Here is a 26,254-nt window from a genome sequence, read left to right as displayed (position 1 = left end):
AACAAAAGTCTTGCTGAGGTTTCTTCTGGAACTCCATTAAAAAACAAACACATATATTTGCCTTTTTAGTCAATAGCAGAAATGCCCACAGGTGCAACAGATTGAGTGCCCTTTTCTTTGTCTAGGAACCTGTTCTATGAACCCCCTCTTCTGAAATTCACTGTTATCAGTTGAACCAGATGCGTGGGAATGCTATAAGTAATAAATGCAAACACATTATATTGAAAATCGCCCAGCAACTGAACATAGAAAAAGAAGGGGTGAAGTGTGTGAAGGATGGGGATGGAAGGATAGTGTGTGTCACTGCACATATTCAGGATGCTCAGTATTGTTTCTGCAATATAGATGCTCCGAATGGGGGTGATGGTAGTTTTTTTGTAGCTTTAACGCAAATGTTGCAGAATGTAAATGCGATTAATGTGATTTTGGGAGGGAACTTCAATGTGGTTTTAGAACCTGGATTTGATAAAAGTATGGGGGGTGTGGACAATGCCAACGCTCTGAAAAGAACAGCATTAAAGAGACTAATTGATGAATGGAACCTCACAGATGTTTGGAGATTGCAAAACCCTTCTATGAGACAATATACTTTCTTCTCTGCAAGGCATAATGCTTACTCGAGAATTGACCTCCTTATGACCTCTGGCCTCTGTACACAATCATTCCAAAGGGGTGACATCGGATCACTACTTGTTTCGGACCATGCTCCAATCTCCATAGACTTGCGATTGACCTTCCCGGTTCCTAGGTCTAACACCTGGCGGATGAATGTCTCCCTCTTGGACGACGATGAAATTGTGGACAAAATTGTTCAAGAGGCGAGATTCTTTATATCGGTGAATTGGACTGGTGAAGTCAGGGTGGAGTTTGTGTGGGAAGCCTTCAAATCATATATGTGAGGATTGTTGATTGGTTTGTCCAGCAAAAAGAAAAAAATGAGAGATGCAGAAGTGAAAAAGCTTACTGTGGACATTCAGGATCTTGAGAGAAATAATATGCAAAACTTTTCAGAGGAGACTATAAAAATATTGAAGCAGAAAATGAGACGATTGGAAGATTTGTATTCTTCGAAGGCTGAGTGGTTGCTTTTTAGAACCAAAAGCAACTACTATGAAAAAGGTGAAAAATGTGATCGACTTCTGGCACATCGGTTGAGGGTTATGGAAAGTGGCAGATCTGTCAATGCAGTGGAAAGACAGGGTGGGTTGGTGACTTTTGATCCTGTGGAGATTAATGCAGCATTTCTGTCGTATTATAAAACCCTGTACTCTTCAGAGATCAACTTATCTGAGCGTACAATTGGTCAATTCATTGATGACTGCCATCTGAAGAAAGTAAGTTTGGAATCCTTGGAGTGTATGGAAAGAGATTTGAACGTGGAGGATCTCAGGTTGGCTGCTTATGCGCTGAATTCTGGGAAGTGTCCAGGTCCGGATGGGCTACCAGCTGAACTTTTTAAAATTTTCCCAGAAGAGGTGTTTGCTTTGATGCTGGAGATGCTGCGCGCGTCTTTGAGGAATGGGTGCCTTCCAAGTTCAACAAGACATGCTTCAATCTCCGTTTTTCTGAAGGAGGGACGAACACCAGTAAAAACTGGCAGCTATAGGCCGATCAGCTTATTGAACACGGACAACAAGATTTTCACCAAGGCGTTAGCTTTGAGGATTGAGAATGCGCTGATGGATATCATAGATGTTAGCCAATCTGGATTTGTAAAAGGCAGACATGTTTCAGAAAATGTGAGAAGATTGTTGCTGACACTATATGAAAGCAAAGAACACCATAATGATGTGGTGACGTTGTCCTTGGATGCTGAGAAAGCTTTCGACCGTATTGAATGGACATATCTTTTAAGTACATTGAAAGGCTTTGGTTTTGGGGATACCATGATCGGATGGATAAGACTGCTGTATTCCCAGCCGACTGCTTGTGTTCGGACTAATGGCATGGATTCGGGCATTTTTGAACTTGGGAGAGGCACAAGGCAAGGCTGTCCACTGTCGCCGATTCTGTTTGTGATCGCCATGGAATTGCTGGCTGTGAGGATAAGAGAAGAGGATAGAATTGAGGGCGTACGCTTTGGTGCAGCCTCCCAGAAAGTTTGGTTGTATGCGGATGACATGCTGGTGGTGGTTCAGAATGTGGAGAGCTCCATTCCTGCGCTGATGGAGTTGATCGATGTGTTCAACAAGGTTTCTGGATACAAGATCAATTGGACCAAGTCGGAAGCGCTGCCGGCATCAACCACTTGCACTGTTTTGAAGATGCAGGGCTTTCCCTTTAAGTGGTGTCCGAATAAGATGAGATACCTTGGGATTTGGCTAACGAATGATGTCTCGAAAATAATGGATGTCAATATTACACATGTGATTCAATCTTTGGAGCTGGACCTGAAGAGATGGAGTGCACTTAAATTGAGTCTCTGGGGGAGAGTGAATGCCATCAAAATGACATCAACACCGCGAATCAACTATGTGCTCAGTATGCTTCCCCTGGACGTGAAGAAGGGCCATTGGAGGAAAATTGAGAGTTTAATCCAGTCTTTTCTCTGGGCGAACAAATAGCCACGCCTCAGCTTGTGGAAATTGCAGCTGCCCCAAGACTGTGGAGGTTTGGGGGTTCCTGACTTTGAGAATTATCATTTGGCATTTGGAGCCAGGCATCTGGTTCCATTTATTGAAGATTCAGAGGATGTTTGGACGCTGGCGGAATCAAGTAGTTCTTCTCCGTTGCCGCCTAGGGCCATACTGTACACGGTGGATGGATCTGGTTATCGCTCATTTCCGCCGACAAGATTCCTGAGAACTTGTTGAAGGGAACTATGGAAGAAAAGTAAGTGCAAGGTATGTGATAATGATTACATCCCTATCTGGTTGAATCCAGGTATTTTGCTGAATGGGAGGCCGCTATTGTGGTTGAACTGGCTCCGGAGTGGTGTACTATGGTTGAGTGATCTGATGGAAGACGGCAAATGGATCAGCTATAGAAGACTAAAGATCTCAGAGACTGTACAATGGGTGAATACAGAAAATTGAGAGGTTTGCTGCGGAACCAGAGAACTGTTGATGGCGGTGGTTGGCAGTTATGGCTACCTGAATATAAGACATTAGGTGGTATGGCGTCCAAAGTATATAGAAATCTGAGCCAACAGTACACGCCAGCAGAGGGGTTGTTAACTAAGTGGTCTGAGGTCCTTGGCTCTGATATGACTGTGGAGAGGTGGAGGTTTCTTTGTAAAAACGTGACTCTGACATCCATTAATCTTGGAGAACAATGCCGCCAAATCAAAATTCTTAATAGGGTGTTTTGGACTCCCCAGAGACTTTATACGAGAGGGATGATTGACTCAGAGGCCTGTTGGAGGTGTAAGCATGATGTCGGCTCCTTTGAACACTTGATCTGGGACTGTTATGAACTGAGGACATTTTGGAGGAGTGTCACTGAGAAGATTAATGAGGTTGTATTGCTGAAGAGGATTTTGATTATAACACTATCATCTTGGGAAAGGATGATAAAGTGGAAGATCTCACTTATCCACAGAAATGCTGTTTTTTTAGGGCTGCAAATTCTGCGAAAAAAATTGTTTTGAGAAAATGGAAATGTGATGAGAGGCCGACCTGTTCAGAATGGGTGGAGGACTTGAGGCAAGTGGCCAGAATTGAGAAGGTTATCCTTCGCAGGAACAAAAAGTTCAAATTGTTTGATGATATGTGGGGTGGATTTTTGGATGACATGTGATAATAAATTGGTCTGTTTTGCTTTTTAGATTCTGTGAAGGTTGGGGGTGGTTATGGGGTGTGGATTCTATGCAATGAGTTCTACGATTACAATGCTGATAAGTTTGTTGTTTGTATGTTTTCTATAAATTTCAATAAAATTAATAATAAAAAAAAAAAAAGAAAAAGAAGGGTTAGTTCCCTATCCTTTAGCAAATAAACAACCTATTTCTTTTACTGTATTGCCAAAACATCTGATTTGGTTTTTTAATGTTGCTGATGTATTCTTCACCCTGAAGGAGAGGTCTCTGGTGCCCTTCCACCTATACCCCTCCCCGACGCCTGTTCTAGCCTCCAATACTCTTGCTGAAAAAATGGGGGATTGTAGTAGTAAAACACTAGTTGGGATATTTGCTCAACCACAGCACTTTGGAAGAAAACATATTTAAAGCCTCACCATGATTTGTGTAGCTTAAGAAAATGTCATGAATCTGCATATGCACAATTACAATGAAGTGCATAAAAGATTGTTTGCAACATAAACAACCTTTCAGTTGTTAGGTAGGATTATACATGTGTTCAGTGAAACTGTTTTTGTATAGTAGCGAGGTACTATATCATTTGTTAAGGTATCTTCCCCATGGACCTCTGAAAACTTGGAAAGGTTGCAGATTGTGCGGAAAGCATTCTAGTTATCTGAATATCTGTTTCCTTAATACTATATATTAATAATGACATGCATAGTACATACCCATTATCCCTTGCAGGCCAAGTAAATGATATTGCAATGTTGCTCTCCACTTATAGGGCAGTAGGAGATGCTGAGCATGACAAAATCCTTAGAAATCAAATTAATATTTGAGTTTTTATAATGCATAACTTGCAACGGGGCCGCTTTAGAGTGCTTGTGTGACCTATGTACAAAGAACAGGAAACATGGGATGAGATTACACATTGAAGTAACCTGCTTACTTACAGTCTGTTGAGCTCAAAATTGAGTGGCATAGGGCCTCATTACATGGTACGCAGTAAAAAACGGCATTTACTGGAATTGCGCTATTAACGTGTCCGCCTAGTCAAGATGGCGCTAATTGCGTAGCATTACGAGTACGCGGACACGAGCATAGCACCATGCCGGTAATGACTCTACCGGCATGCCTTTGAAGACCCCAAAAAAGCCCTTAGCGGCACCGACGAAAGCGCTGATAGCACTTCCGACCTCCAGAAGCACGCAAATAGTGGCCCCCGCTATTAGCGGTGACCGCTATTAGCGGTCACCGTTAAATAGCAGAACCGGAAATAGCGTCATCGCACAGGAACGAGAAAGAGCACGGCGGCCATCTTTAAAAACACAATCCATTGCCATCCTCCACCCCCTGGACCTGTTTCGACAACTGTGCCATCCCAAAGCCACGAGGATCCCCTCACCATGCCAAAGGCCATAAAAAAAACACTGACCGCCAGCGTAAAGAGAACTTCACGAACGAGGAACTCATTATGCTGACTGAGACACTAGCAGCAAACTCTGAAGTGGTATTTGCCAACGACATGCGGCGGGAGACCCTGATGCGGAAAAAGGCCATCTGGGGAGAGGTCGCCCTGAAAGTGAGTGCGGTGGGCACCACCACCCGCACCGTCAGGGAGTGCAGGAAGCGGTGGGACGATCTCCGCCTCTGGGTCCGCAGCATACTGTCTGCGAACTGCAAGCTGACCATGGCCTCAGGAGGTGGCGCGGATTCACCAATTAAATTGAAGGAGTGTGTGGAGACCTGCGCCAGCACGATTGGCGTCGAATCAATTGAGGGAGTCAGGAGCATGGAGCATGGTGTGGCCACTACTTCAGATGGAGGTAAGTGTACACATGAAACAATGCACTGTGAATGTTGAGGCACCCCCCAAATGTGAGGCCACATTCACCTCATGGATGCGGCCACAATCATACATGCACACAACCCTGCCCATGTGAGTGTCACACCCCAACACACACACATGCACGCATCACCACAGACAAGTGCCACACAGACCCAAGCATGGAAGACCCACTTAACAGCCCCATCACCTGAATTCCCACCAATGAAGTCCCAATGCACAGAACAGCATGATGAACTGAATCTGCATGAAGCACGTTCAACCATCACCAATGCCATCCCCCTCTTTGTCCCCCACAGGCTCACATACAGACAGCGAAGAACCTTCCACTGCGACTCAGGCCGACCCCTTCAAAGAAAAAACCCAGGGCACAGGAGACAGGAGACACCCCCACCACAGCAAGTGGCACAGGGAGGAGTGAGCCTCAAGATCGCCACTGTGCCAATACCGAAGTCTACACCAGCAACAATTGACACACCCACTGACGTGAACCCCCCAGCACAGGTCACACTCACGGAGGGGCCACACTCCGCTGCCACAAGTTCTACTGGTGAGGCAGCTTCCACAGCGCTGCTGTCTGATGTGGAGGACCCTATGGAGTTCAGCATGCAAATGCATACCCCCACCCCCCCAGGAAGCCCAGAAGCAACTCCACGGCCAACACCAGGATCCTGTGTCCATGGCCAGTCTGGCGAGGAAAACATGGGAGGGAGCTGGAGCCCACCAGTGGCCTCACCTGATGACCAGCCACACCACGAGCTGGCCACAGTGGCCATGACCTGGCCATCATCTGGCAGCGCAAGGAGGACATTACAGTGCTGGTTGGACAGCATGTGGAAGAGGCTGCCCGTCTCAGGGGGGACATCACGGAGACTGCTAGGCAGTCGAGGGAGGCGATGGAAGCCTGTACCAACAGGCTGTGCATTGAGATTGGCCAACTGAGGCAGGTCCTCACACGTATACCAGACGCGATGGACCGCCAATTCCCACCACCACCACAGGGACAGACAGCCTCCTCATCTGCGAGTTCAAGGTAGACAAGCCCCCTCTGCTGCTCCATGCGCACCACTAGGCGCACATCATCCCAACCTCCAAATGGTGGTTGCGGTAATGGCAATTAGGGACAGCAGGGTCTAGCTGGCACGTGTGCAGCAGGACACCAACATTGTGCAAGGCACACATGGGGTTGTTGTGGGGGGAGGGGGGAAAGGGTGTTTCGGGAGTGTTGTGGGGGGAGGGGAGGAAGGGTGTTTCGGGAGTGTTGTGGGGGTGGGGTGTGGGAAAGGGTGGTGGGATAGTTGGGGACATGCACTTTATCATCTCATTATATATTAATACACTGGTGACTAGTCAAAACACAGGCTTGGACTTCGTCATTGTGTATGTGTACTTTATTGATGACAGGGTCCATTTTGCGCTTCACCACAGACACCAGTGCACTAATACCCATATCCATCCTACAGAGTTAAACATTGTGTCTCAGAATATTTGGTTGATCAGATGCTGTCGCACATCGTGTCCCTCCTGGGCATCACCTCTTGCATGACCACCATCCCCGTCACCTCCATCCTCATCACCATCATCATCCTCATCAGGTGGTTGCATTTCAATGTCAGGGGCAGTGGGCAGTGGCACATTCCGTCTGATACAGACATTGTGCAGCATGACACATGCCATGGTGATCTTGGCCACCTTCTCATGGCCGTACAGGAGAGCCCCACCCGACCTGCTTATGCTCCAGAACCGTGTCTTCAAAAGGCCAAATGTCTGCTCATTCACGACGCGGGTACAGGTATGTGCACGATTGTAGTCCTCTTCATGCCTGTTCTGTGGGTTCCATACAGGGGTAAGGAGACAACTATTCAGGGGATAGCCGGCATCACCTGTATGGGGGGAAGAATGGGGACCTGTTACTGTTCACCTCAAGAGTGGCCTGTACATATCACACAAACCGACTTTGCATTGTGATTGAAATCCACGATTACCAGCATGCATGCAGACGATCTGTGTGACTGCAATGTGCAAAGGTTAGCTTGACCCTGCAAGTGGACATGTCAATTACTTGTCCTCGGTGAGGCCAGGTCTTAGGTGTCCCTGGGCCCAGGCAGATTTGGTACCACACTGCTAGTGTACTGCCATTCTGACATCGATGTTGCCATGCTGTGAAGCATCACTTCAGTGGTGCTATAGGTGCGTGGTTGAATGCTATGGCTAGCGGTGATCCCTTTGCATGCATTGAAGGGCACATTGCTGTATTGATGTTGTGCTGCACTAATTCTGTATAACTATCTTGACGCCATGTTGCTGATTTCTGTATTATGTGGTGTGGCATGATGTGCAATGTGGATGTGGATAGATGTGTAATATTTGGAAACCTAGATTGTTCTCAATGTTGTGCAGCTTAAAATTGCATGTGGGTTCTTCTCAAGTACATTGTGCCCTTCCCTGATGGACATTGGCGTACATCTGTATGTCCATTTGTCTTACGGACGGCTGTCTACACCCAGTTGGAGTATGTATCTCCCCCCCCCAATCACACCCAGTTGGAGTATGTATCTCTCCCCCCCAATCATACCCAGTTGGAGTATGTATTTCCCCCCCCAATCACACCCAGTTGGAGTATGTATCTCTCCCTCCCTCAATCACACCCAGTTGGAGTATGTATCCCCCCCAATCACACCCAGTTGAAGTATGTATCTCTCCCCCCCAATCACACTGCCATGTGTTTGCCCTGCTACTCACCAAGTAGCCACGAACGTTGTCCGGCTTGTCGCTCCATGTAGCGTGGTATGGTTGAGTTCCGCAGGACCATTGAATCATGGGTTGATCCGGGAAATCGGGCACAACAATGTGTGATTATCTTGTTTGTGTCACATACCATTTGGACATTGATAGAGTGGAATTGCTTTCTGTTTCGGTAGACTACTTCATTGTGATGTGGGACCACCAATTCCACATGTGTACAGTCGATGGCCCCAATGCAACTTGGGATGCCTGCCAGTGAATAGAAGCCAACTTTGCTGTTTGCGATCTCCTGGCCAGTCCGTGGCAGGAATATGTGTTCACGTGCATGCTTCAGGAGGGCATTGAGTACCTGGTTCAGCGTGTGTGAGAATACTGGTTGTGAGATGCCATGCATCTGTCCCACTGTATGCTGGTAGGTGCCTGTGGCCAGGAAGTGGAGCACGGACACCACCTTCAGTAGAGGGGCATGGCAGTTCTGATGTCTATGAGGCTCACAATGTCGTCATGTATCATGTCCACGATGCTGGTGATGGTATCCCGGTCCAGATGGTACAGTGTGTGTATCTGCTCAGGGGTTAGGTTAAATGGACTGGCTCGGATCCTGGGGATTGGTGGCTGCCTCTGTGGTATTTATAGGTGCCCTGGTGGTGCTTGCTGCGCCTGTCTTGGCCTCCTCCTCCTCCTGCGTCTCCTCTGTGCTGCCTGTTGTTGTTGCTGCTGCACTGCAATCATGTCCTCCAGCCCATGTAATGCTGCTAGTATTGGAACCATCTTGGTGTGGGAAGGGGTGTGCGAAGGGGTGTGGTGTGCTCCTTTTGTGCTGGCACAGTCTCCATTGCCTCCACCTGTGCTGATTGTGTCCAACTGTGGCAGGTGGGATCACTGCTCAGTTCTCTTAACGGGTGGTTTGTGATGCCGGTATTTGCGCCATGCCGGTAAGGGGTTTTTGAGGCTTTACCATGCCGCTATTTGCATGCCCGCATGGCTTGTGATGGTGTGCTATTAGCGACATGCTGCCATTTACGGGATGAAGAGTCGCGTGTCCGCGAACTAGCCGCTATTAGTGGCACCATACTTAGCGGTGCCCCTAATAGCGGTAACCCGGGTCGTAATTGGCGTTGGGATTTAACGATACCGGTATTCCATTACCGGTAACGTTAATCCCTTAACGCACAACGTGTAATGAGGCCCATAGTTTGTCTGACGATTTTGCTAAGGCACCATGAGTAACAGAAATGTTTGTGCTTGAACGTCATTCATATGATAACAAACATAAAACAAGTATGATATGATTTGGTATGTATGATGCACCTTTACACAAGTGTTTCTAGATGTAGGTACACATATGGTAACCTTTTTCAGAACAAAGGTAGACAATGTCAAGGTTGTCTGGTAATATCTGAATGTGGCCTGGGGTGGAAGTTCGAGTCATAAAGTATAAGTGTGATAGAGTCAAGTATAGGAGCCATGGGTGGGGAGGAAAGATAATTTGGTTAATGTATCCAGGCATATCTTAGTTATATCCTCTGTTCATGGGGCCACTCTTTAATATTTGTTTTCAACCTCTTGTGGGTGTATTTTATTGTTATGTTTTTTAGGTTTAAGACCAATCTTGCATAGTAGGACAATGTAAATAGGATATACTAGAATATTAAGACTAAACATATTAGGTACCTACTGTGCCTTGTGCCTTAATGAATATTTTAAAATTTAGTGTGAATTGTCTGTGTGCACTGCTCAAATTCACCAGCAGGAAGCTGGGCAAGCACTCATGCGCAAAGCTTAGAGGGAACATTGGTGGTACGGACTATTCTGAATAATTAAGCAATATTGACAGATACATTTATAATTTAACTTAATCTAATGTTTTAGAGACTTTGTATTGAAAACAGTAACCATGGTCTTATTTACCGGTATAAATGTATGAGACATGCATGGGAGTTTTCAGACTTATCCATATTTTTTCATGATGACCGTTTTCCTCCTTTTCCAAAGGTATGCTGGAGGCACCTGTCAGGGGGTTGTGGGCCATCTTACAGCCATGCGTGTATTCGTTGTCACCATCACATTTTCTGCGTTCTCCTTGATCTCCCCATTTTCCCCTGCAAGTCTTCCTTGTTTATCGTCTATTAGCTGGGGCAGTCCACTTTACACCCTCAGTCCCACCTTGTAATCTAGCTCTGCGTCCCTCTCTCCATGATCTGCTCATGATTTGTGTATCAAGCAACCTGTCTGCCCTCCAGATGCCATAAATGTAACAGTGAAATGCTGATTGTACCACAATGGGTTTGTTTCCCACACTGAACATACACCCTTTTATGGTAGCTTCCCTGGAGACTGCAGGATCAAGGATGCTTCTGGATCTACAATTTCATACAGACTGTGACATGCTCTGACCTCACCGGTGCTCGTGTCGAGGCTTGAAAATTGCCGCCACAGAAGGGCTTACTGATCAACAACAACTGCTCAGTGTGGAATCATATCCTATTGTTGTTGTCCTAGTTTGCACTAACCTTTCTTGCCAATGCCATTGTGGGTTGAGCGTTTGCTGCTGCAATCTGAGCATGATCTGCAGGTCACAGGTTCGAAACCCTGCAAGGCCAACTCAGCCTTTCATCCTTCCGAGGTCGATAAGTGAGTACCAATTTCGGTTGGGTGATATTGTATGTAAATATATGCTCTGTAAAACGCTTTGGATTAAGGCGCTATATAAATAACACATCATTATCATTATCATTAAATCTTGTCCTGGTCTGATTGACCCTCTACTTCCTTCCCCTTATGTTATGGTGCTTTTTTCACTGCTACTGTTCCGGTGCTCTGTGTATATTGACCTGCCTGATCTCCTCCCACCTACCCACGTGTTCTGTGTTACTCCTTCTCATGTGGTCTGATCCTTTCCCTTTCTGACCACGCTATCGACCAACCCTTAGTATGGTGTTTTGGTGTTGCTGCTTCTGTGTTCCAATCCTTGGACTGCCAGATAATCCTGCTGAATCCCCCCCCTGAGTTTGGGTTGTTTTTATTGTTGCTTCTAGTCCTGTACATGGGTCACTGTCCCTTTGCATCTCCTGAATCCCTGTCTTTGTGTACCCCTGCCTTTGTACAACTGTGTCTTGTGTCAGACACCCTTTTGTTCTTCCTCCTCTCATTGGATTGTGACACCTCACCACCTTCCATGAGCTTTCTTTTCTTTGATCCTATCCAGGACTTTTATTTTCACTACCTTCCATCCTCATGCCATTGGGCTACCTCACTATGTGGACTATAGTTGCATTTCTTGCACTGTGTTCCATTGTGGAAGTAGTCTCGCCTCTGGTGGGATAGAATCTGGATCACATAAAAGTACTTTTTGCCACAATGTCCCCTAAAGTACTTAATTCTTCTTTGTTACATATTGCTGTCACCTGATGATATTGTACGCACCGGTTCCCTTTTTAACAGTCTGGGATGACCTACTGGTGACCTACCCTTCTCACCTTCCCATTTAATCCCTGGACTAGGCTTTTCCCTCGCTGTCTATGTGGTGAGCACACAGGTTTGAGGGGCAAATCTTGTGATTGGCAGAAGCCTAATAAGTGTTCAGATTACATCATGGTTACATTTTTCTTGGGAGTTTGCATGAATTTCTTTTTCAAATTTTAAAGCCAACCGTGTTAAATCACTTTGCAAATGTGACTGATGCGGTACTGTTACGCTCAATGCCAAAAGGAATAGGGCGGGCAGGCATTGCCAATCCTCCAGAGGTAAAGACATTGCCATAAATCCCAAATTTACAATTTACAAAAAACATTTTCACAGGAGAATGAAGTGGCGACTCCAGTGAGGTCAGAAATAATCCTCCAAATCCATTTTCAGAAAGGTAGCCGGCAAGAGCAACATAACATCATGCGGCCAAGCGTATCTTTTTGTGAATTGCAATGCCAGCAGAAACAACCTGCCCTGTCTCTCTCAGAATTCTCTGACTTTACATTGGTGTCCATAAAAGTCTATCTATAAATACAAGTATTTATTTTTATTTTTATTTATTTTATTGCATTTGTTACACACCCAGACCCTTAGGTATCACACCGAGGTTACAGACAGTTTACTAAAACGTACATTGAATAGGCCATTATGGCACATTTACAGTAGAATGTACAGCCATGCAGTGGTACAGATACAGAGAAATTGACTACCAGGCATGAACAGCGTAAAGAGCACGGTTATTTACAAACGTGATATAGACAGATCCAGAAATATTTACAGGTAGTATGATGGTAGTTGTTATTGGTCTAAGTTAAATAGCCAAGTTTTTAACAATTTTTTGAACCTTGTGAAGGTTTTCTCATTTTTGATGGTGAGCGTTAGAGAGTTCCAGTGTTTGGGGGATAGGTATTGGAAGCAACTACCACCTGCTCTGGTATTTTTGCAGCGGGGTATTGCTAAGAGTGAATGGTTATTAGATCTTAGTGATCTAGTGATTTCTTTTTTGGCAACAGCGTGGTTCTTGAAAGTGATGCAAAGAGTTTTGAAAATGACTTTGGCTTTGATGGGCAGCCAGTGGTGGTCTCTTCTGGTTTTGAAGATATGGTCGGATTTTCTTATTCCGAGGGTGGCTCCTAGGGCTTTATTTTTTATAAGTTGTAATTTGTTGATGTTCCAGATGGATGTGCCAAGCAATAGTACATTACAGTAGTCAAGCCTTGATAGTATTAACGCCATGGCTAGGGTAATGCTATTGGCAGGGGTCAGGAATTGGCGACTTAGGGAAATAAGTTTAGCGGTATAGGAGGTAGAGGACGAAAGAGCGCTAATGTGTTTGGTCATTGAGAGGTTAGCGTTCAAGTAGACTCCTAGAGTTTTTACATGTTTCAGTACTGGTATCATAGTACCGTCTATTTTGATAGCAGAGTAGTCTGGATGAAGTGCACCTATTTTGGATTGGGGGCCCAAAATGAGAATCTCTGTCTTCTCATCGTTGAGACAGAGGCTATTTAATGCCATCCAATTTTGAATTATGGCATAGATATTGTTGATAGTCAGAGTATCCTGGGTGTAGTTCCCTGAGAGTGGGATAAGGATCTGGGTGTCATCTGCAAAGTTGGTGTAGATGACACCCATATCATCTAGGGCTGAGAAGAGAAGCTTAGTATATGCACTATAGAGAGTGGGTGAGAGGCAAGAGCCTTGCGGAACCCCAATGGGGACTGGTGTAGGGTCTGCAGCTTCTTTGCCAATAGACACTCTAGAGGTTCGTTCCACTAGAAAGGATTTGATCCATGTGGTAGTGTCAGAGGAGAAGTTAAAGTATTTAGCTAAGGTGGAGCAGAGTTTATTATGATCCACAAGAACGAACGCTGCAGTTAAGTCCATTAGAAGGAGGATGCAGAGTTTTCCAGTGTCTCTGATGGAATCCATCTGGATTTTGAGGTCCAGGAAGGCTGTTTCCGTACTGTGATTAGGACGGAAGCCGGATTGTCTAGTGCCAAGGAGCTGGTTCTGTTCCAAATGTGCTTGGACTTGATTGTAGGCTATTTTGTCGAGGCCTTTGAGTAGAAACAGGACTTTTGTAATTGGCCTATAGTTAGTTGACACTGAAGGATCAAGGCTAGTTTATTTTTTTTATATAAGGGGTATAACCCAGGCTTCTTTGATGCTAGCTGGAAGCAATTTGCAATTAAAGGAGGGATTTACAAATTTAGTTATAATGGGAGCCAGAGTGTGGGAGCATGATTTGACTACTTTCGCTGGGACAGAGTCTCCTTTGCAATTTGAAGCTTTGAGCTTCGATATTGTATCAAATACTAATTCTTGGTAGACTGGAGTGAAATAGAAGATGGGGTTGTTGTTCTCATTAGAGGTCGGGAGGTGATTGACAGGAGCAGATTTATCCACTAGAAGTTGCTTTTTGGTTGTAATTTTGTTTTGAAGTAAATCAGTCTTGGCAGGTAAAGCGACTTCGATTGTGGTCCACCACTCTTTACTGGTATTCAAGGAGTGTGTGGCTGGGGCTGGATTTTCCAGTTCTTTTAGGGTTGAGAATAATTCTTTTGAGTCGGACATAGCATTGCTGATCCGCGCATTGTAAGCATTAGCTTTATGGGTGATAATCGCTGTCTTGTAGGTTTTATTTGCCTCCTGATAGGCTCTTTCAGTCTCTGTTGTGGGATGTTTTCTGAAGGCATGTTCAAGGGTGTGTTTGGTTCTCCTACGTATGACACAGTCATCATTGAACCAGAAACATGATTGTTTGTCGGAGCATTTAGTTTTGGTGGTGAGAGGAGCTACGCCATTGATGGTAGTGGTGAGGCAGTTATGGTAAGCGTCTGCTAGTAAGCATGGGTTATCATTGGAGGTTGAGAATGTATGTAATGCTTTGGGGAGCAGGGGCACTAGGTTTTCAGGTTTAAGTTTGCGAGGATTTCTGGTTTTGTAGGAGTTGGTAGATTTGGGTTTGGTAGGAGGCGGTTCATTGGAGTTGATAGTGAACTTGATGTTATGATGGTCAATCCAGTCAAAGAGAGAAATAGAGTTGATAGAAGTATCTGTGTTGAGTGAAAGGATCCAATCAAGGGTTCTTCCTTTGATGTCGGTGGGGGCATTCACTAATTGAATAATGCTCATATCCTTCTGGGATGAGTAGGGTTTGGATGCTACTGGCTGATGCAGAGAAACCTGCTGTTTTGTACAGAGTCTCTGAAGTGTTCATATCGAATTCAAAGCATATTTATTTTTGCCATTCCTGCACATTTGATCGATCCCATTTCACCTACTTCAGATTCTTCTACGAGGATTCTATGTGTTTGCTAGAGGCACTGGCCAATTTTGTAGTGGTCTTCTGGGGTCTACGGCTGTACATAAATGCCCGCCTTGTATATCCTGTAACTGAGTATACCTACCTCTTTCCTTGTACGTTATAACACATTCCTTTTTATCTGGTAACTTTTGGCTCCTCTCTAAAGACACAATCACTGGCAGAATTCTCCTTTGTCTCTGAGATTTTTAATAAAATAGCTTTCCTCCTCTCTTTAATTCTTCTTTTAGACAAATTGATTATTTAACATTAGTCATCTAGGTTCTCAGGAGAGGTTATACAGTGTTTTGAGTGACAAGCAGATAAAGTGTAGGACTTGCAGATCTCTTGGGGGACACAAGAAGACATTGATGCAAGTAAATGAAGACTATGTAGTGTAGCTGATCCTTGATCTCAAGCTTTCCATTTTTTGGACCAGTATTTTCTTCAACCATATCCCTTGTAAAGTCTGATGTAAAGGGCTTTTGTTATTTTGCAAATATTGGTTGTTATTACTTTGTCTTCTCTTTTTGATAACAATATTTGAAATCCTATTTCTGGTTTCTTCCTGGCCCACAAACTCTGTGATGAGGGAATTTGTCTATGGAGAATGTTAATGGAATACCTCCTGAGAGCATCAACAAGGAGGGCATCACAATAGGAGTAAGCAGCATTTTGAATGAATGCAAGTCTGTCCCACCTTGATAGTTTTAAACATTGATCCATTCCTTACACCTAACATTACTATATTGCTATTTTAGGTTTCTTCCACAGGAGAAGCACGATTAGTGCCTTTTTGTTGCTCACCCCCCTCTCCACTGGTGTGCATGCTGAGTTACTCTTAAAGTCGTAGCACACGCCCCCCTCCACCCTTTTCGCTGGGAGGGAAGAAGGGGGTAACAGGAATAGCTGGAATAATCTAATGTTTTATCATTCCATTTTAGGCCGAACTTTAAAAGATCAGTCTCTTCTTGAAATATCTGGAAATGCAGTACATATAAACAGTGTCCACATTTAGAATATCATCATATACAATTTCTTAATTTTAAAAAAGTAGACTTTTCAGTGATGATAACTTCATTGTTCATAAAACAAAAATTTCAGGATCACTTAAAAGCATCATATAGAAGATATATTTTGTTAAATGTTTTGAACATTTATTTGTGATCTGTCTTTGTAATTCTTCCATTCTGAATCCCATATATCATTTTATCAATATAGAAAGTCATTGTATCATTTATTTCTGTGTGTTTGGCTGGAGCATAGCCCTTCTTCAGGAGTGGATTTCTTTCTTTGTTTGGTTATGTCATTTGATGATGTTACCAAGAAGAAGTCCCTTCTCATTGTGCATGTGGGTTTCAATCTATTTCTGTTGATACTACCATCCAAGGGCATTGTTCAGCACCAGCCACTTCAATTAATCTTCCCAAACATACTCTGAGGCCACCAGGATCATGCGAACAGTCAATAAACGAGTCAAGTAACCATCAGAGAATGTGGAGTGGGAACATTTCAGGTTTTGAAGAGTATTTTTCTGAACAACCAACATCTTTTTGCTGTTTCATATGTGTCTTGTATGAATGTGAGTTCTGCCTTTTGCAGTATAACTAAGTGCCAGGTCGAGCTGTAGAGGAGCAGGTAGATGCATTCTCACTAGTACCTGCCTCCTCACCACCATCATACTGGAATAGTCGGAGAAGAGCGGTAAATGGGACCCCCTGTGTTGTCCCATACCACACTGAGTGTATGAGTGAAGTTATGCACTCAGACAGCCATACAGAATGTACCCTCACACTGAAAGTTTGGAAGGATGACGCGTGGAAGGATGTCAGCACGCACCTATGGACATCATGGAGCATTGAACTGAAATCTGATGAGGGCAGAGTAATGCCATAAAGAAGATATATAAACCTATGCTGAAACGATATGAAAATACTTAAAGAGTAACGACATAACTGAAGCAGTAACGACATAACTGAAGCAGTAAGAGAAACATTGTAAGAGGATTCAATTCAGCACTACAGCCAAGTCAACGCCTAGTCTAGAATACTGAATGAAAACCCTTATTGATATATCTTTATGTCCAGTTCATGCGTTCTGGATGACTACCCCTATATAACACCCCTCTCTCAGAATCCCCCTGACCCCACTGAGCCAAGAAGTAGTTCTGTTTTGCAAATTAAAAGGTTTATTTGAGAAGTAAAGCAATATATATCTATCACACTTTATAATAAATTAATAATTGAATATCACACTTAATCTGATATGATAAAGATTAACAACGGAGAATCTGGCACTAGCACACTTCTTGATAATCACTAAGGAGTTGACATGAAATGGATAAGATAGCAACAATACTTTTATGGTTTCCAATGGATGCAATGTGGAATGAAATGCAGTACAGAAAATAACTTGATAGGATTTCAGCAAAAGACAATGGCCCTCATTACGACCCTGGCGGAATCCGCGGTGCTATATGCACCGCGGAGCATGGCGGAAAGCCGCCGATAGCGCCATGGGGGTTGGCGGATTTACCACCCCATGCCGACCTTGGCGGAGCGGTAAATCCCCAATCCCCATTTTACCCTTCCCCATTCCCATTCTTGCCCCATAGGGTATAATGGGAGTGGGGAAGGAGTTAATTACGCCGCCGTAAAGTACGGCGGCGTAATTAACAACGAGGTCCCTTAGCGCCATGGTTTTCTCCGCCCGGTAAAACCAGGCGGAGAAAACCTCCATGGCGCTAAGGGAACTCGTAGTACGGCGGACGGGTCCGCCGCGATTAGCGCTGGCGGAAACCCACTCCGCCAGGGTCCTAATGAGGCCCAATGTAATCACTTTCTTGGACAATTCACCCCCCCTTTTATGCAATGCAAGGAAGTGGAAGGAAGGCACACAATTCTCAGAAATGCAATTCAAATGTAATTCAGTTCACCCCAGCAACTTAGACTACGGAAGTTGAAAACACAGGCAAAATGCTTTTAAATGTGCTGGCAATGTAGAAAAAAATATGTTAAAATGCTTTTAATTCCCTCTAGAGGTTCAGGGTGAGTGGTATCTAGTTAATATTAGTCCAGGCTCACTTTAGCAAGGATCTAGGGTGTAATTAGCAGGTTAAACGAATTTCTGGCAAGTGGAAGGCAAGCAGCAGCAGCTTTTTACACGTGGAGAAATTTGCAAATCGCGGCAAAATTCGCTATAAGGGGTGGGAATGTGGTTCTTGGTGCGATTGAAAGCTAAGATTCTAAGCTTTCAGATGAAAGTTACTGCAAGTCTCTAAGACAAACGGTCGCGGAGATATGAGCGATTTAGTGAAGGTCGTTTTTGGTTTTGCAAATTTTAAACGCAACACTTTTTCAGCTTTAAAAATGATGGCAGAATCACACAATTGCTAAGCTGCAGTTCTACTTAGATTAAAATGGATTGAATTATATGATTTTAACTAAGAGATGTGTTCTGAGTTTTGCTGAGTACTCACAAGAGATTTTGAACCGGAAAGCGACTTGGTCACGGACTTCAGTCTGGTCAGGTCTTCCCGAGTTCCGCTCACAGCGCCTGGCCTCTGGAACTGCTCACAGCATCGGGGTCAGCACTCTGGATACAATGGCCTGGTCTCTGCTAGGCACCGGTTCTCTGGGTCGGGTCCTGCCTTCTCTTTGGATATTTCTGTCACCGGGTTCTTGCAAAAGTTCTTGGCAAAATTCAGACGGCGTCAGCCGGCTGTCTGAAGAGTTCAGTTGCAAAAAGATTTTCAGGCCTGTTGACAAATACTCTTGCTGGCAGTGGCCTTTTTGGTTAAGGTTCTGTAGTCTCTGTTTATCTTGGAGTCTAAGTGTTGGCTCCTTGAAGGTTGATGGAGGTAAGTATGGATTTTTCCGGCAGAGCGTCCCGCTGCAGATGGAAATGAATGTCTCTACCTAAGTTTCAGTGGTCCATTTATATGTTCTGCTAGTGGGTGTGTGTGTTGGTCATAACTAAACTTGCCCCTCTCACTTGTCATTGGTCCAGCTTTCATTTCTCCCCTGATTGGGGGAGCTAAGTTGTGTCAGAGTGATGTCAGCCATTTATGATCTCTTGAAAAAACTCCCCTGTCATCTGTGCACCCAAATCTATATATGATCAAAATACATATTTCACAGTTACACAGTTGTTTGAAATTACATACCCATGTCACATATCACATGAGGTATACTCTGTCCCAAATCTGCTGTTTCTAAGAGCTTGCATTCAAAAATGGCAACTTTTAGCACTTTTTAATGTGCTAAACAACATTGGATCTTCATTAAATTTTATACAACTGTTCCTCACACATCTACCCACATACCAATGCATTTTCGTTTGTCTAGCTGAAACAGGGAGTCTGTAATATTAATAAACAGCAGGGTTTTGTCCCAGAATATCCCACAATTTGGAGTTTGGGCTTGAATTAAAGGTACATTTTTTAAATTAAGTCTCTCAAAGTTATACATTTCTGTCATTTGATTACAAAGAGTTATCAGTGTTTTTGTAAAATATATATTTTACTTTCAATTCAGTCCTCAGAGTGTTGGAGTCCGCCTCCAAGACTTGGTGGGTCAGTCACATGTGTCCTCCGGGCAGGCAGGCCTTTGTTGACAGTAAAACAGTAAAAATCAACATATTCCTTTCAGAGGAGAGGGGCCATTGTGTGGTCTCTGGGAAGCTGACATCAGGAGGCCAGGGAGCCACTTTGCATTTAATTAACAGAACCCTGTGATTTCCTGGCTTCTTGTGTTGAGTTCTGAAGTGTCAAGAGTTCTCAGGACAGGCAACCCCTTTGAACTTTTGATGAAATGAGACCCCTTTCTTTGCACTAGACAGTTTTGCAAGACCGCTCTCCTGTCAGAGTTTAGACCGCCAGCGCCACCCTCAGGATTTTGCGGTTACTGCATCCCTCCTTGGGATTTTTTTTAGATTGATTAATTTCAGCAAGTGATATTACATGGAGTATATTGTCCATGTTCAGGACATGGCATTGGTGTGTTTCTGCAGTAAAGTAATTCTGTGCCCATGATTTTGCCATATTTGACATTCAAGAAAAAGGAATTCCCAACAGTTATGGGTTTGCTTTTGGCAATCAGCATTGCCTCTCTGAGCTCACAATATAGGCGAAATGGGATTTTCCTGTGCATTTTCTGGGGAGCTCTGGCCATTATGATGTTTTCAATGCCAGTAATGCACAGTTTTGGTGGTAGGGCTTGGATGCATGGATAAAAACATCCCACAAGCCCCCTTCTTGCGGTGGCCATCTGATCCTTCACTGGTGGGACCCGCAAGATCTGGGATGTAGTTCTCATCTTCTTCCGGTAGATGGCACAGTTCAGCATCTTTTCCTCCATCCGGTATTGATCGATCGGTTCTCCTCGCCGGTCCTGATGGGAATATTGGGCGGTACCCCGAGCCCATTGGATCTTCGTTCCCGTCTCCGGATCATCCTCCTTGGCCCGTCTCCAGGTTTTCTTTCTCCTAGGACGACAAAGGAAGAGCGGCAATACCTACTCATAGACGTTTTTCCACCACTGTTGAGATAGTGGGGCAGCATATGCATTTCATCATAACGAAACATTACCTTCTTTTTTGAAAAAAAAACAGTATAACTAAGAGACAGTTTCATGCAAATCACAATATTTTAGAGACTAGATGTGGTATGTTTTATGATTGGAACTGAATTAGTCTGAGACAGTACCCGCTAGGATTCCCGAGGATTCCTCCAGTTGTTGCAGAGTGTGCCTGGGATGGCAACATTTCAACTGGTTAATGTGGACCCACTTGTCTTCCCCCTCTGCCAGACCGCCTTTGGGGATGTGGATTTTGTAGGCCACAGGGGAGATCTTGTCGATGATCTCAAAGGGTCCCTTCCATGTAGGCAAGAATTTCCGCTGTTTTGCCTGGTTTCTTTGGAAGTTGTATAGATAGACCCGGTCCCCCACCTGATATTCCTTTCTGGAAGTCTTCAGGTCATAATGGGTCTTCATGCTATCAGCTGATCTTTCTAGATTCCGCTGAGCGTAAGCAAAAGCATGCTGGAGGTGTTTCCTTAAATTCTCCACATACTCATGAGTAGTGGAGGCATTTATCAGTGTCTGCTCTTGGGTCCTGTAGAGCAAATGCTGCAGAAGCACCATCTTGCGCCCAGTCATCAACTCAAATGGTGACATTTTGGTGGCAGATGAAGGGGTAGATCTGATGGCCATTAGGACCAGAGGTAATCGGATATCCCAACTTGGCCCAGAATCTGCCACAAACTTCTTTAACATGCTCACAATGGTTCGGTTATATCTCTCTACTGCCCCAGAAGAAGCTGGCCTGTAAGCAATATGCAACTTCCTTTTGACCCCTAGTATCTCCCACATCTTTGTCATTACTTCACTGGTGAAGTGGCTACCCCTGTCTGACTCAATCCTTTGAGGTAGACCAAAACGAGAAAAGATGTGGTTAATCATCAAGGCAGCTGCGGTTTCTGCCTTGCAATTTGGGGCTGGGAGACATTCCACCCACTTGGTGAACAAGCATGTCACAGTCAACATGTACTTATTCCCCCTAGCAGAGCGAATCACAGGGCCTACAAAGTCGATTTGTAAATCTGACCATGGCAGTGTCATCCCCCGCTTTTGGAGAGGCGCGCGGTGCGTGAGGGATGATGGCTGAAATTGTGCACACACAAGACACCCCTTCAAGTATTGGTCGAGGTCCTGCCCCATGTGTGGCCGGTATGCAACCTCTCTTAAGATTTCCAGTGTTGTGTGAAACCCCCTATGACCGGCGGTGGCCGCATCATGGGCGTGACTTAACATCAGGCTTCGGAATGAGGTAGGAACCACCCACTGATCGTGGCCAGCTTTGGATTTCCTTACCAACAAACCGTCTTGGATCCGGAACATTTTTGGACATTTCATCAACACTCTTAGGTCCTCTTTCCCAATGTAATCGGTATCCGTCAGGGGAAAGTTCTCAGGGTCCTCAAGGTGCTGGTAAAAATTATTGGATCCCCCTTCTGAGCGGTAATCAAATCAGCATCAGGGGTCTCCTTACTCCATTGTGCAATTGAAAGGTCGTTGTGAGCATTTGTCTGGGACCTAGTGATAGCAGTGACCTGGATTTCCCCCAACAGGGACTCAATCTCAATTAGATCCCCTTGGATGGCCCCGGTTTTGGCCAGCTGATCAGCTAAGTCGTTTCCAGTTTTGTCTGGTCCCTCTACTTTGGAATGACCCTTGATCTTTTTCCAATAGATGGTCATCTCATTCGAGGTGACCAGATCATCAATGTTTTGGATCAACTTCCCATGTTTCAAGGGTTTGTTGTTAGCACATAACATGCCTCTGGTTTTCCAATTAACCAGGTGCTCCACGAACCCGTTCCGTACATAATCCGAATCTGTGATTATGACCAGTTCGTGGAGTTGATGCTGGACAGCAGTGAGGATGGCCTGATGCACAGCCATCAATTCTGAGACCTGACTACTTCGGGGACCAATTTTGTATCCAGCGGAGGGTTCTGGGGACTCATTCACCCATGCATTCCCTACGCCAGCCACCAGTTCTTTCTCCCCGTCGTTGTCAACATGGTAAGAGCATCCATCCACATACACAGTGGGCATTCCCTCACACTTGTCTTCTTCAAAGACTTTGTGTGAGGAATTAAGGTATGCCTCCATGTTGTCCTTGATTTTTAGACTTTCGTCCTCGAGACAGTTTTCTCTGGCACAATCATGCAAGTCAGCCAGACCTTGCGCGAGGGGACTCTTCTTGTTTTGGCCATATCTGACCTCCACAGGAAAGCCTTGCATTGACAGAATCCAGGAAGTAATTCGGGAATTACTCACATTTCCGGCCCGGATTCTGTCACTTTGGAGATATTGCAGAGGCTGGTGTGGAGTCTCCACTATGATGTGTTCCCCCTGGATAAACGGGCGGTAATTCTTCAATGCCCACACCGTTGCCAGGAGTGCCTTCTCACAATCGTTGAATTTTTCTTCCACAGAGGATAAAGTTTTGCTCGCATAAGAGATTACTTTATTGACCTTGTCATGCTTTTGGTATAATACTGCCGTCAAGCACGTATTAGAGAACCCTGTCTCCAGGAAGAACTCCTTGTTTCTGACAGGGTAAGCTAGGCAAGGCGCTTGTGAGAGGCTTCTCTTGAGTTGTCTTACTGCCTCGGCTTGTTCTGGACCCCATTCCCACTTGACCCCCCCCTTCAGGAGATGAATCAGGGGTCTGGTGATCTCTGCGTAGCCCTCAATGAACTTTCTGCTGTAATTAGTCAGTCCAAGGAGGCTCCTTAGTTCCCGCAGAGTTGTGGGGTCTTTCAGTTTCTGAAGTGCTTCCACTTTCTTTTCCTGGGGACAGAGACCCTGAGGAGTAATCTCATGCCCCAAGAAATTAACACGGGTTCTACACCACTGTGCTTTCTGAAAGGAAAGTTTTGCTCCGGCGGCCCTCAACTGGTTTAGAACATAACGGATCTCCGCTATGTGTTCCTCCACAGATGAACTTTTGATAAGGACATCATCTACATAAGCCAGGTTACCCCTCGCACCCAGGTCGGGCATGGCCTTATGTAGGAAAATGTTGAATTCATTGCCGGAGTTGAGGTATCCGAAGGGAGTCCGGGTCCATGTATACTGCTGGCCCCCAAAGGTAAAAGCCAGCTTGTATTGGTCCTCCCTACTGACAGGCACAGTCCAGTATCCATTGGTCAGGTCTATTGCAGTGAATACCTGTGACCCCTGAATCTGGGCCAGCCCTTGGTCAATGTAGGGCAGAGGCCATCGGGAAGTATGGACCCGTTTGTTGAGCTCCCTGAGGTCGGCGCAGAGTCTCCACTGGCCGTTTGGCTTCAATATTCCCAGCACCGGATTATTGAAGGTGCTGTGGACTGGACGGATTATTCCCCGGGACTCAAGGTTCTTAATTATTTCAGTAAGGGACTCCATTGATGCGAGAGGCAAGCGATATTGCTTCACAAACACAGGAGTCATGCCAGGGTCCGTGGGGATTGTTGTTGTGTGGATGTCAGTGCGGCCACAGTCATATGAGTCTACCGCAAAGAGATCTTGGAAATCCAAGAAAACTTGTTTCAACTTTTGCTTTTGTTCCAGAGTCACACAGGCATCAGCTAGGTTGACTCTCTCTTCCACCATCTGCCTGAAGCCTGGAAAGACTTCTGGTTTGGCTATCTCAGCGGCCTCCTCCAGCTGGGTGGAGAAGTCCCTGGTCAGAGTGCTGATTTGGACTGGAGGCTTCAGGTGGAAAAGGCAGCCCTCATGGACTTGGAAAATCACCTCCTCCCTCCTGAAGTCACAAGTCACATCTTCCTTACCATAGGGGCAGGAAGTGTACACCAGGAAGTTCCCCCCGTGCCGGGTAAAAATCCTGTCTGGTGTTGTATTGTCATCACTGTCACTGTCAAAGCAGTCCTTGGGGATTGGCCCTAACAGTTCATTTCCTAAATCTATGGAAAAATGTCGGTCATCAACCGCCATTCCAATAATGGTGCCTGCGGCTAGAGTAATACTCTTTAAGTCGCTGTTATCCACCTCTATTGGAATGGTGTCATGTTCTATGTTGACTAATGGAGTTGGGTTTACCCCCAACCCTTGCTGTTGGAGAGAAGCGTTTAGATGTATGTAAGCATCAGGGTTTTTCCAATGTTGTCCTCTTTTAACTTTCACTTCCAGGGAGAATTGTCGGGTCCTTTCTGGGATGGTGACTTCCTCTTTGATCTGAATTTCAACTGCATAAGGTAGCAATTGAGCTGACCTAAATGCTTTTTCTGGATCATCAAAGCCCATGGGATTATCCGCTAATCGGGACCAAGCTTTGAAGTTTATTAGGTCCAAACTAATGGCAAAGCGATTGAGAATGTCACTGCCTAAGTAAAAGGCGGCAGGGACGTCTCGCACGACCCAACAATTGTGGACTATGCTCTTGTTGCCAGTGGAGATTTTGAGCATACACCTGCTTGGCAGGAGATGTTTGGAATTAGGCGCTTTCAGGTCCATTTCCCATTTGTCTATCAGTTTGAATGTGGGAATGGCTCGATCTTTTGGGAGTTGGCGGAACATGGCTTCGCTGATGAAGCTCTTACCGTTGTTCACACACACTCGAGCGAGAACAGAGTCCTTCCCATCATTTAACTGAACAGGGATGAACAACTGCTCTCCAATTTGCTGAATATCAGCCAGGCTCTGAGCTGATTTCGCATCTTTCTGGACTATAGGAGTGGGAGTTTCAGATTGTGGATTAGTATAGAATCTCAGAGTGTTTCCTTCCAGCGTGGAGTACCACTTTAGACTGGAAGGAAGGTTGATTTTCAGAAATAGAGAGGACCCTGCATCACCAGTCTGTTGTCCTACTGCTATTACTGTCACGTCTGGAATTTGGCTATTCTGGAAGTGAAATTCTACTTGGTCAGATTTTTGTTCAACCATGTGGCAGGTGCCGTTTAAACTAACATGGTTGACACTCTGTTTTAATTTTATTGGTCGGCTAGTCTGGGTCCAGAGGACCCTGTTTACGCAATCTATTAGGGGTGACAACCTTCTCAGGAGGTCATTCCCTAGCAAACAAGGGGTGCCCTCTGGGGTCACAACTATGACCGGGTGTTTCAACTTGTGTCGCCCAATTTTAATGTCCAAATCTGCCGTCCCCTCGACGGGAATTTCCTTCCCGTCAAAGTTCTGGAGTTGCCCAGGAAGAGAGGTGAGAGGAATTTGGTAATTCTCTCCCCTTCCTGCATTCAGTTCGTCAAAGGCCCTTCTGGACAGAAGGGTAGCTTGAGATCCCGTGTTTTGGACATCACTAGCGAAGAGATTTGGGCAGAATTCTGTGGAGAGCCTTGGGAATCTGAAAGAAAAAGTTGGCAACTGGAGATCAGAGCCATTGTGGGTTCCCCTGGCTCCGGTTCCGGGCCGCCCCCCCCTTTTTGGAGGCAGTCACCAGGATGGGTTTGAACCAGGGGATTTTCTTGCTGTTGGTTCTGCGATGAGATGGTGGGCGGCGGTAGCTCAGTCTCCACATCTCCCCAGTCCTGACTTGCATCCCTAGGGACCCATTTTTCTTTGGGAGGAGTTCCCCCCTCTCTGAAGGAGAAGATCCTTTTCCCAGGATCCTCTGAGGATCCCTCC

General features: G+C 45.2%; 1 protein-coding gene across 2 annotated transcripts in view; it reads left to right on the top strand.

Moving 5' to 3' along the window:
- The window catches only part of PTER (phosphotriesterase related), a 367,105-nt gene that overhangs the window by 163,858 nt on the left and 176,993 nt on the right, over positions 1-26,254 (top strand). The gene's annotated exons all lie outside the window — the stretch shown is intronic.

Source organism: Ambystoma mexicanum, chromosome 2q (genome assembly GCF_040938575.1).
Source record: "Ambystoma mexicanum isolate Mex_15411 chromosome 2q, UKY_AmexF1_1, whole genome shotgun sequence".
Classification (NCBI taxonomy): Eukaryota; Metazoa; Chordata; class Amphibia; order Caudata; family Ambystomatidae; genus Ambystoma; species Ambystoma mexicanum.
This window is presented reverse-complemented; position numbering and strand designations above follow the sequence as displayed.